Here is an 11,915-nt window from a genome sequence, read left to right as displayed (position 1 = left end):
CTCTGTGGGACTTGTAGGATACAGGGGACCCAGGAGGAGCCCTGCCCCCTTGTGTATTGGATAACAGAAGACAGACCTCATTTTGGGTTGCAGAACCTGTGAATGGCCCCAGCCCCTCACAGCCATGGTTTGGGAGCACATGCAGAATGTTGACTTGGCCAGGCACCCACAGATGGGAGAGCTTCAGAGAAGTTCAGGTTTCAGAGAAGTGCCCAATATTCCACTGGAGCAAAAAATAGGCAAGGAATAAAGTTTGAAAGCATTGGAGAAGGTAAGAGGAACTTTGTCAGCATCACCCTTCCTCTCAAGGCAGCCCAGCTTCGAGCTGGAAGAGGTCGTGAGTGAGTGCCTGGCTTCCCCAGCTGTGCACAGTTAGAAACTCCAGGAAAATCAAAGCCATATAAGAAAATCATGGTACATGTATAAAGCTGTTTAAAGGATGCCATACCTTTAATAGTAAATGAAGGAAGAAAAGATAATTATTTTGACGTTGACCTAGGGACAATCTCTTGGAGGCAACCCAGCAATTAATGAGGTTGGAGTTAAAAAGAAGAAAATGGAATCCTGGCACCTTACTTAGCTCTGAGAAGAGCAACATTTACCAGGCCACAGTCATTCAGATGCTATTTTACTGGTTTTTCCACTTTTAAAATCAGCCTATGTAAATGAACCATGAAGAAAGCACAGCTTCTGATAGAAATAAATGCTACTAACTTGGTAATGCAAAAACAAAGGAATAACTGACAAAATCTGGGAGGCGTTTTGGGAACCCTGAGTGGCGCAGCAGTTTAGCCCCTGCCTTTGGGCCAGGGCACAATCCTGGAGACCCGGGATCGAATCCCACGTCGGGCTCCCGGTGCATGGAGCCTGCTTCTCCCTCTGCCTATGTCTCTGCCTCTCTCTCTCTCTCTGCGTGACTATCATAAATAAACAAAAATTATTAAAAAAAAAAAGATTTAAAATCTGGGAGGCATTTTTGGAGGAAGAGAGGAGACCAGAAAACTATGGCTAGAATGGAGAAAGGGTTTAGAAATGATTTAAATGAATTGGAATAAAGCATAGAAGTTCAAATATATATTTAAAATTATGGTATATAAAAATAAAGGACAAATGATAGCATAAGGATCAGATACATTTGCTGGCTGGGGAACTGTGGGGGGCAAGACAGGTCCATCCCTCCCTGTAGCAGGGACTCTGATGTTCAAAAGTGCGTGAGCGTCAAATGACCACATAGACCCATTCGTGAGATTTTAAAATAATTATATAAAATTCTTCAAATAACTTGTAACTGCCTGTGTTTAAAATGTTTTAATGGTATCAACAAATCTGAGCAAACATTCCGAGTACAAATAATTCATTGCACTTTAGATGTCAGATTGAGACACTGGGCTGAAGTTGCAAAATAAATAAATAAATAAATAAATAAATAAATAAATAAATAAATAAATAAAAGAGTAATTGTTTTGTGGTTGCTTACATGTGTAGTTTTCATATCACTAGGTTCCGTGTTATATAATTATGCTAAAAACTATGATGGTAACTTGGTCATCCTGGTCAAGGGATCAAACTCCTGCAGGTGCTATCTGATCCATCAGTATATTTATATTTTCTTAAAACTCAGTTTAGGATTCGGGAAATTAAAAGTTGTTTGTGACCTGTTTGTACGATATATGGTTAGCCTAAAGTTTATTCAAAGCAGAGGTGAGTGGGTGTTTGAGAAAATTATACCCTGGCTCTGTCCCTTGCCTTCTGTGTGATTTGGGGCAATTAGTTCATTTTGTTTGGTCTAAATTTCCTCACCTATAAAAACAGAATAATATCAGTTCTTACCTAACAGTGATGGTGACAGTAAAATGAGCCAATTAACATAAAATTACTCAAAGATTTCTTGACCTAATGGACATGATTAGTTGGTGATGATCATCATCCTAAAGAAGGAATGAGCTTTAGGAGTCTAACCTAGGAACAGAGTGAAGAATGGCGGGCAGTGGTCTGGGTCATGGCTGAGACCAGAGCTGTGTCACCCAGGTTGGGACTTCTCCCTCTGGATTCTAGTATGTGTCAGAAAGAGAAAGAGACAGAGACAGAGACAGAGAAAGATGAGACAGAGAGAGACACACACAGAAATTTAAAAATTAAGAGTGATTTTTCTAAAATCTTCAAACGGTGGGACAGAAATTATACTGTTTTGTGCCGTAGATGAAGAGAAGCAGTCGTTCTCCACCCTGCAGCCTACCTCCAACCTGCAACAGTGCAAGTTTACTTTGCACTGTTATTAGATTAGTACAATGAACCCTCTAGATAGTTGGCAATGAGATTCTGTGGTCCGTGGAGTGACAAGGAAGATTACAGTGCCTGCCACGTCTGTTTGAAAGAACGTGATGTCCTGCAAATGGGAGTTCATGGTGTACAAAAGCACAGAGAGCAGCAGGGTTTAGATGTTCCCTTTCCCTTTCTCAACCCATCCTCTGCCCCTGTGGCTCCCTCTCCAAAACATGCACCCTCTTTCCAGTCATACCCTCTGTGGAAATGGATGGCCCAGAATGTACTACTCGCTCTGGAAACCAAATGTCAGAATTTCTCCCAAATGGACAATTCTCCAAGTCCCCAAAGTAGCTCAGAAAACTTACCAGTAAAATGTTTCCTTTCCTCTGAGTTCCTTCTCTGAACACATACCTGGTATCCGACATATCTTAGGTTCTAATATCAGACAAGTCCAAAAAAGAGATCTCTGTACTTCAGGGAGAAAGAGTTTGTGAGACTATTCCCATGTGATAGTTCTAGACTTAATTCTGACAAACAAATAGGTGATTCTAAACATTTTCTAACTACCAGAAACCCCAGCTTGCTGCTATGTCACAATTAAATGATACACTTTCTTTCAGTACAGAGCTTCAAATGAAATTTAATAGTGAACTCAAAGGTATTTCACTTATCAAGAAAACGAAGGTCAGGGATCCCTGGGTGGCGCAGCGGTTTAGCGCCTGCCTTTGGCCCAGGGCGCGATCCTGGAGACCCGGGATCGAATCCCACGTCGGGCTCCCGGTGCATGGAGCCTGCTTCTCCCTCTGCCTGTGTCTCTGCCTCTCTCTCTCTCTCTCTCTCTCTGTGATTATCATAAATAAATAAATAAAAATTAAAAAAAAAAAAGAAAAAAGAAAACTAAGGTTAAATTACCTTGGATTGGATCACTGTCCAAGACAGAGATTTTTTACATTTGTTTTAAAATGCCCACGTTTCAAATGAAATCCCAACTTGCCTTCTGCAATTAAGTTCTGACTAAAAATACAAAGCATTTAAGCATAGAGACCATAAAATGTCCTTGTCTTAATCTTCCTTCAGAATTTCACTGTAAATATTTCTTAGATTTACAAAACCATTGGAGATTTTTACTGGTCATTTAAAAAATATTTTCCTTATATCTGAAGCTAATATAACAGTGTATGTTAACTAACTGGAATTAAAATAGAAACTTCAAAAGCCAGAGGAAAAAAAAGAAACTAAAAACGACATGAATAATTAGAAGACAATAATGAGTTTAAGAAATTTCAAAACCAATGACTTTAGTCCATTTATTTCTATCCTTAACCCCATTTGATCGTGTTTACCAAATTTCCTGTTTAATCTCTTTCTATACCATATGATTAAATTATATCATGAAAAATAAATGTAGTAGTAAACCCTGATTGACATCTAAAGAAAATTTCAAGTATATCCTTAAACAAGGAGCCTACTATCTTGATTAGACACAAATCAGCAAACTTTTATCTTTGAGATGAATATTTTAGACTAGGCTAGAAGTGATCATTTCTTTTCTAAAGTTTCTCACCAAACTACCAAGCCTGACCTGTGCATAAGTAGAACAGTGATGTTCTAACAGTGATGTTATAGTGAAAATTAGATTTAAATGGAACAGGATTCTCTCCCAACTCACAAGTAGTCTTTGGAGAGTTCAAGAATCTGTAACATTCTGTTCATGCAATCTTTTGGGAAAGCTTCCTGTCCTGGTTAAGTTTCGACATATTGTTGTCATGCATAAACCATCTTTGACTCCCCTGTCACTGGGCAACCAAAGAACTGACCATCTGGACTCCTGGTTTGATAAAAACTTTTAGGGAGCCAGAAAAATCTTGCCAAGTAAAAGAACATAGCTCAAAGGGAGCTCAGAAGAATTCTCAAAGACATGTTACATTCAGACATTGTTTTATAAACAACTTGGACTTTTCACACAAATACATACACACACACACACACACTTAAAATTCCAATACAAGGCTCTGTATTGGATTAAGGGTGGTGAGGTGATTTGGGAGATGGTCCTATCTGGGACGTTGTTTTTGAGTATGAAAGGAGTACTATAAATTGTCACCCTGGGAGCATGGTAAGCCAGGACGGTCCCTGACAGATCAGACAGTGCAGTCATCCCAATGATAATGAAAGGAGAATTGAATTAGATGTTCTCTTGGCTAAAGAAATCCATAGAAAAATAAAATAAAAAAAAAGTTCTGATGGCTGACACATGAACTCAGGCATGGATGCACTTCCTAGTTACCTCTAAAAATGACACATTTCAGTGTTCACTCTCCCTATGACCTAATAATTTCATCCATTATAAGTTCTGACCACTTTTCCAAACCTGAAAATGGCCTCAAGAGAAAATCACTTGCCAATAGATTTATTTGGACCTTGCTTGATGTGGTAGGACCAGATCCTCGCCAAATGAGTAATCACGAGTATAAATCCCTACAGCATGAACTGACCATTTTCAAAAGAAAAGTATTCTCTCCCCATGGTTGAAAACAAGTTCAAATCTCAATATTCCCAGGGAATAATTAATCCTGAACAAACCTTCAAAAGTATTGAGTTATTAATTTAGCATTTGGTGTCACTGCAATACGACAAAACTGGGAGGAACACAAAAAATGATTTTCTAGTCTTCCACCAAAAAGACTCCATGCAAGAAGGAAGCTGGAATTGTGCAAGAAGGGGATGGGATGAGGTCTTCGCCTTGTGAAGAATGTGGAAGAGGCCTGACCCCAAAAGGGGGTGAATCCTCAGAGAATGACAGAGGGGGGTGGGGTAACAGGATCCAAGGGGGCCTGAACTGAGACACCCTCTGGCAGGTCATGACCTGCAGGTAAAAGCTCCCTGAAAGCATAAGGCAGCAGTACTGTCCAAGATCTGAGGAATGATTGTCGCCACATTACAATCCTTGGAAAAATTCTCAGTGGCCAAGTTAGCATGAAGGAATTGGAAGCCATCGCTTCCCTGTGTGAATCCAGGCTGGGGTATCCCATGGCCAGCCACGTCTTCTAAGTCTATACCTTACTGGAGTCATTACTGCAGCAAACAGCTGCTGTGACTTTACCTTGGTCCCACTAAGAATCTCCTGCTTTTTTTGCCCTAGGGCATCTTGCATGTATAATTAGGAAAGGTGGGGAGAATTAGGAGCTGTGGGGCAGCCCTCGACCAATGGAGACAGAAGTCAGTGGATTAGTAATCTGTCTTGCATCTCTCATATTAATAATTCTAATGAACTCTTCAGAAATACAAGGTTGACTTCCATGTACCCGTGCAAAATGGATCCCGAAATGTGCTCTTCCTCTTTCTCCATTTCACTCTCCCAGGACCTTTACTGTCTTTCTCCTGGATAACTTCTTCTTGCTCTTGTCTCCACCCACAAGAAAACCTATATGCAAAGGATAAAAACAATGAAAACAATAGCAGATTTCTCATCAGGTGAATTTCCTCCATCTGACCACAGAGGCAAGAAGGAAGTTGCATGATATTTTTCTTTTTTTTTTTTCCCTCTTTTAACAAATTTTTTAATTTGAGCATGGTTGACACACAGTGTTACATTAGTTACAGGTGTACAACAGTGACTCAAGTACTCTATGTTATGCTATGCTCACCATATCTGTCAGCAGACGCCATTCCAGTATCATTGACTATGTTCCTTATGTTGTGCCTTTTATTCTCATGACTTATTCATTCCATAACTGGAAGTCTGATCCTCTCACTCCCCTTCATCCGTTTACCCATCCATCGCCCTCTTCCATTCAGCAACCATCAGTCTGTCCTCTGTATTTATAGGTCAGATTCTGCTTTTTTGCTTGTTTATTCATTTGTTTTGTCTTTTAAATTCCACATATGAGGGAAATTATAGAGTATTTGTCTTTCTCAATCTGACTTACTTCACTTAGTGTAACACCTTCCATGTCCATCTATGTTATTGCAAATGGCACCAAGTCATACCTCTTTTTTATGGCTACATAATATTTGTGCATGTGTTCGTGTGTTTGTGTGTTCGTGTGTGTGTGTGTGTGTGCACGTCTTCCTCATCCATATTAATGGATACTTGGGCTACTTCCATATCTTGGCTACTGTAAATAATGCCACTGTGAATATGTGACATCTTTTCAAATTACTGCTTTTGTTTTCTTTGAGCAAATATCCACTAGTGGAATTATTGGATTATATGGTATTTCTATTTTAATGTCTCAAGGAAGCTCATACTGCTTTCCACAGCGGCTGCACCAATTTATATGCCTCAAAACAGTGCACAAGGATACCTTTTTCTCCACATCTTCACTAGCATTTGTTATTTCCTGTCTTTTTAATTTTAACTATTCTGACTGGTGTGAGGTTATATCTCATCATGGTTTTGATTCGAATTTCCCTGGTAATTAGGCATGACATTTTTCAAGTGCTGAATAAAGAAACCCAACCAAACCAGATTCTACATAGAGCTAAGATATCCTTAGGAATGAGGGGGAGGTCTGGGTGGCTCAGTGGTTGAACATCGGCCTTCACTGCAGGAGTGATCCTGGGGTCCCAAGATCAAGACCCGCATATGGCTCCCCACAGGGAACCTGCTTCTCCCTCTGCCTGTGTCTCTGTCTCTCTCTGTGTGTCTCTCATGAATAAATGGATAAAATCTTTAAAAAAATAAAATAAAATAAAAGCTAATAAATAATAAAAATAAATTTTAAAAAATAGCTACAGAATTTCTTTAAAACAAAAAGTAAATGATAAGAGAGGGAATCTCAGGGCATCAGGAATTTTAAAAAAGACAATAGAGTAAAATGTGGGTAAACACAAAAGTTGTTTCTTTTTGTTGAGTTTCCAACTTATGTTTCATCATTGATACAAAAATTCTAACACTGTCTGATGTGGTTCTCATTCTCAGTAACATGTAAGGAATACTGAAGACATTTATATTATGAATGGGAGAAAGTAGAAGGTTGTAAAGGGAGGTAAGACTTCTCCCATACTTCACTCAAACTGCTACAGCCATTTAGGAATAAAATGACACTTCCTTAAAACACTAAACATGAAGAACATATTATGCACCAGTCACAGTACTTGCCATATATTCCAGACAAATGAAAATTTATGCCCACATAAAACCTCTACACAAGTGTTCACAGGAACTTTAATCTGTAATAGTCAAAACAGAATCATCAAAAATACTTTATGACAGGTGAATGATTACGTACACTGTGGTACATCTGTACCATGGAAAACTACTTGGCAGTAAAAGGAATGGAGGATTGATATGTGCAACAACTTGGTTGGATCTCAAGGGCACTATGCTGAGTGAAAAATAAAAGCCAATCATAAAATATTACATGTTGTATATTTCAATTTATATAATATTCGCAGAATGACAAAATTATCTGTATGGAGAAATCAATTAGTAGTTGCCAGGGGTTAGGGCTTGTGGTGAGAGCAGGAAGGGGTTAAGTGTGTCTGACAGGGTCATACAAGGGAGGTCTTTGTGATGGAATAGTTGTGTGTCTTCACTTAGGTGGTGGTTACACAAATTGGTTCAGTGGAACAGAGCTACACACGCGTTGTGACAATATCCACCCCTGGTTCTTACACTGTGTGCCAGTTCTTTAAAGTATTCCCATTGGGAGAAAATATACCACCTCTGCAATTCTTGCATCTTCCTGTAAATCTGTAATTTCAAAATAAAAATTTATAAAAGAATCCAGGAAGAGGACTCACTGTGGCAACTTCTTCTTGAACTTTATCTCAGAGCAGAAATGCATACATGCTCACTATTCTGACAGCTGTTGATTATCATACATACTTTAGTATCTTTCACAGTGACCCTGCTTCTCCCTGGACTGTTTCTTTGGCACAATTTACCTTCGCTTTTGCTGCTTCACGCCTATGAATGTAAGCTTCCCCCCCTAACACTGTTCATTCTTTTTTGGGAGATGAACATTCTGCTCATTTCTGTCTTCCAGCATAGAACATGTATTTTTCTAGTGTTTCAGTTAGTACAGAACAGTTTGGACCAATTTCCCAAGTAATAAGCCACTAGCTCCTTTTTAATATTACCTCCTTAAAACCATTTAAAAGGAACTGTATCTAAAAATAGAACTATTCAGTAATTGCGCTACTAAGTATTTACCCAAAGGATACAAAAATACAGATTCAAAGGGGTACATGCATCCCTATGTTTGTAGCAGCATTATCAACAGTAACAAAACTTGAAACTACGGAGAGAACCCAAATGTCCATTGACTGATGAATGGATAAAGAAGAGTGATTTATATATATATATATATATGACATATATATGACTCAGCCACCAAAAAGAATGAAATGGTGCCATTTGCAATGACATGGATGGAGCTAAAGTGTATTTTATGCTAAGTGAAATAAATCAGTCATAGAAAGACAAATACAAATATCTTATTCATATATGGAATTTAGAAAACAGATGAACATATGGAAAGGAAGAAAAGAAAAAAAAGGAGAGAGGGAAAGAAACCATAAAAGACTCTTTAACTGTAGAGAACAACCTGAGGGTTGATAGAGGGGAGGTAAGAGGGGCTGGGCTAGATGGGTGACAGGTATTAAGGAGGACACTTGTGATGAGCATTAGGTGTTGTATGTAAGTGCTGAATCACTGAATTCTACTCCTGAAACTAATACCACACTATATGTTAACTAGCTAAAATTAAAAAAAAAAATCCTGAACACAAGTTCACAAATATATTCATATTTTTTAAGAGGCCTTATGATTTTAGCTTTTGTATTTAGATCTATATTTTACTGGTCATCTGTGTGTGTGTGTGTGTGTGTGTGTGTGCGTGTGTATGACCTGAAATAGAAGATCAAAGTGTATTTTTGCAATATGGGCTATCCAGTTGTTCCAGCAACATTTGTTGAAAAAAACTTTCCTTCCCCATAAAATTTCATTGACAGTTTAAAATAAATAAGTAAAAGGAACTGCATCATTTAAATAGATTTGAGTAGTGTAAAAAACCTTAACATTAAATTTTGTGATTGCCTATATTCTATATACATGTAAATTAACCGTAATGTATGAACACACGTGTGTATCCATGTGTGTATATATATACACATTTGTATGTATACACTATATATATATATACAAATTAATGTAAATTAAAGTGGCCATGAGTTCATTAACACTGAGGATAAAGTGAAAGTGTCATCCAAATAACCATGCTGATCAAAAATTTATCTTATTTGTAAGGTACACTTAATATACCAGCATCCAAGACAGTCAAACTATAGCCAAGGGAAGAAAATAATATATAAATTATTAGTTATCACTCTAACATGTCACAATATTACTTCTTGAGAACCAACTCCACTATTAGTTCTTTACTCAACTCTCTACCAAAGACAAAATCAAATTACCTAAGAATTAAAGCTCTAAAATTAAAGCTCTTCTCACCTTTCTCATATGGCATGGTTTTTTTAGTTGTCAGAAGTCCACTGAAAATCCTACTTTTTAGGAGGATGATGCCAGGTGCACTGAACAGGAGTCCATGCATCACTCATATCTACAACTTTAGTAATGATGGCCAGTTCTAATGCAGTCATTTCAAAATACTCTTCACTCTTTTTATATTTTTTTCCACAACTGTCCTGTCATAAAAGACAAATGGGATTAATTTTCAATTTTTGGAATGATGTATTGTCTTTAGGATTGCTTTGCCAACCTCCTTGCCCCTAAATATTGAAGGTAATGTGAAGTAATTGGAGGTAATTTGACTAATGTGAAATATTACTACATTCAATGGAAAAAAAACCTTGAAAATATATCTTACCTGAATGGGTACAAATCTTTCAACAATGATAATGGAGTTAAGTAATTATGAAAAGGGATATAGTCATAAAGAAAAAATGCAGAAGAATGGAAAACCACACACCATCTTAATAAAAACAAATGAGGATAGATTGGAGTGTAATACTTTATGGAAACTTATTTTGTTAATCAGCACATGCAAAAGAATGTACCTCTGCCAAAAAAGAGGACTGAATTAAACACAGGAAATTTTTAGGGACACCTAGCTGGCTCGGTCAGAAAAGCATGTGAACTCAGGGTCATGAGTTCAAGCCCCATGTTGGGTGTGGAGATCGCTTAAATAAATAAATAGACTTAAAAAATATAAACACATGAAAATTATGTATACTATATGTAAAAAAAACAACAACAACAGCGCTTTATAGCAAAAAAAGCACATCCAAAATGAAATAGGCTGGAATCTCAATAGCTTATTCACTGGAAGTTTAAATTCACAAAACAGTTTCCTGTGTCCAAGACAAAGAAATATTGGAGATACCATGAGTAGGAATCTGTTTCTACATTCAAACTACCAAGTGCTTAGTTACCTGATTCATGAAGAAAGGAAATGCAGATAACAACAACAACAACAAAATATATATATATATAATTTCCTTGACCTTTATACCCACAATTACCCCCAAAGTAATAGTTTTTCTTTATATAGTAAGTTTTATGACCAAATCTCAGTTCAAGTGTCTCTCATGGATAAGTATCAAAAATTTATTTGTTCATATGGAAAATATTCTAAGGTTTAAAATACATCTATTAAGGAATTTTATTTTGGATCTACATACGAAGCCAAACTTGTCCTTTCTAGAGGAGTATCTAACTTGGGAATTCTCTGGTTCAAACTATTCTGTGTTTATCTCATTTTTTACCGGTCTGAAAAGAACTCTTGAAGACTCCGGAAACATCTGTATTCACAGTTGCCACTGCTGCGAGCAGAGAGGAGATGAAAAAAGTAAAAGATGGTTTACTTTGAATCTTCTCCCACTCCCCTCCCTCTCCCCCTCTCTCCATTTAGGAACAAGGGGGATTGATGGCTGAAGGGACAGCATAGAAACACATCTGAGTCAAGAGGAGAATCTCTGAGGACAATATCTTTGAAGTCATGCACATGTATATGGATAATCTCCTAGATTCAGTGTCCTCATCAGGAAAATCTATAGACAGAATCTTTTTTAGTTTTTAAGTTCTTATTTTAATTCCCATTAATTAACATACAGCGTAATATCAGTTTCAAGTATACTGACACTTAGAGTGATACTGAGTTCTAGACTGAGCATGTCTACCACTGAGGGAGGGTCAGGATTGCAGAGACCCCCTGAGGTACAAGCACAAGGGGCCACAGAAATCTCAGTTAGGACATGAGAATTAGGACCAAACTTGCAGCCCTCAATCTCAAGCTCTGTTCATCAACTCTGAAGAGAACATTTAAGGAGATTGTAAACACTAGTCATTTTCCCTGAAAATGTCATGCATTTATCAAAAGAAGTAACTGAAAAATGCACTAAAATATTTGTTACTCACAACATACACTGAATATATGCATGATACCATTAAAAATATTACCCAATTTCATTCAAATCATTTCTGTAGTACAATTATAATGTTCCTTTAACACAAAACGTACACTTTTAAAAAAATCAGTTTACATGTATGCTTTTCAACCTCTTGTAAAATGTGCACGCTTTCAACCCTGCACCATTGACTCTTCAACTTCTTCTCTTGAAACTACCTCTGTTTCCTCACCCCAGCCACACTGTATCTCTGGTTGTTTCTCCAACATGCCACA

General features: G+C 37.5%; 1 long non-coding RNA gene across 1 annotated transcript; it reads right to left on the bottom strand.

Moving 5' to 3' along the window:
* Positions 1–3,062: 3,062 nt before the first annotated feature.
* On the bottom strand, positions 3,063–10,313 carry LOC119877078. Its single transcript, XR_005371138.1, has 3 exons — positions 9,725–10,313; positions 5,571–5,689; positions 3,063–3,106 (listed from the first exon to the last, which is right to left on the bottom strand). It is a non-coding gene; the product is annotated as an uncharacterized LOC119877078 (long non-coding RNA).
* Between the last annotated feature and the right edge of the window lie 1,602 nt (positions 10,314–11,915).

Source organism: Canis lupus, chromosome 16, assembly GCF_011100685.1.
Source record: "Canis lupus familiaris isolate Mischka breed German Shepherd chromosome 16, alternate assembly UU_Cfam_GSD_1.0, whole genome shotgun sequence".
In the NCBI taxonomy this organism is placed as follows: domain Eukaryota; kingdom Metazoa; phylum Chordata; class Mammalia; order Carnivora; family Canidae; genus Canis; species Canis lupus.
This window is presented reverse-complemented; position numbering and strand designations above follow the sequence as displayed.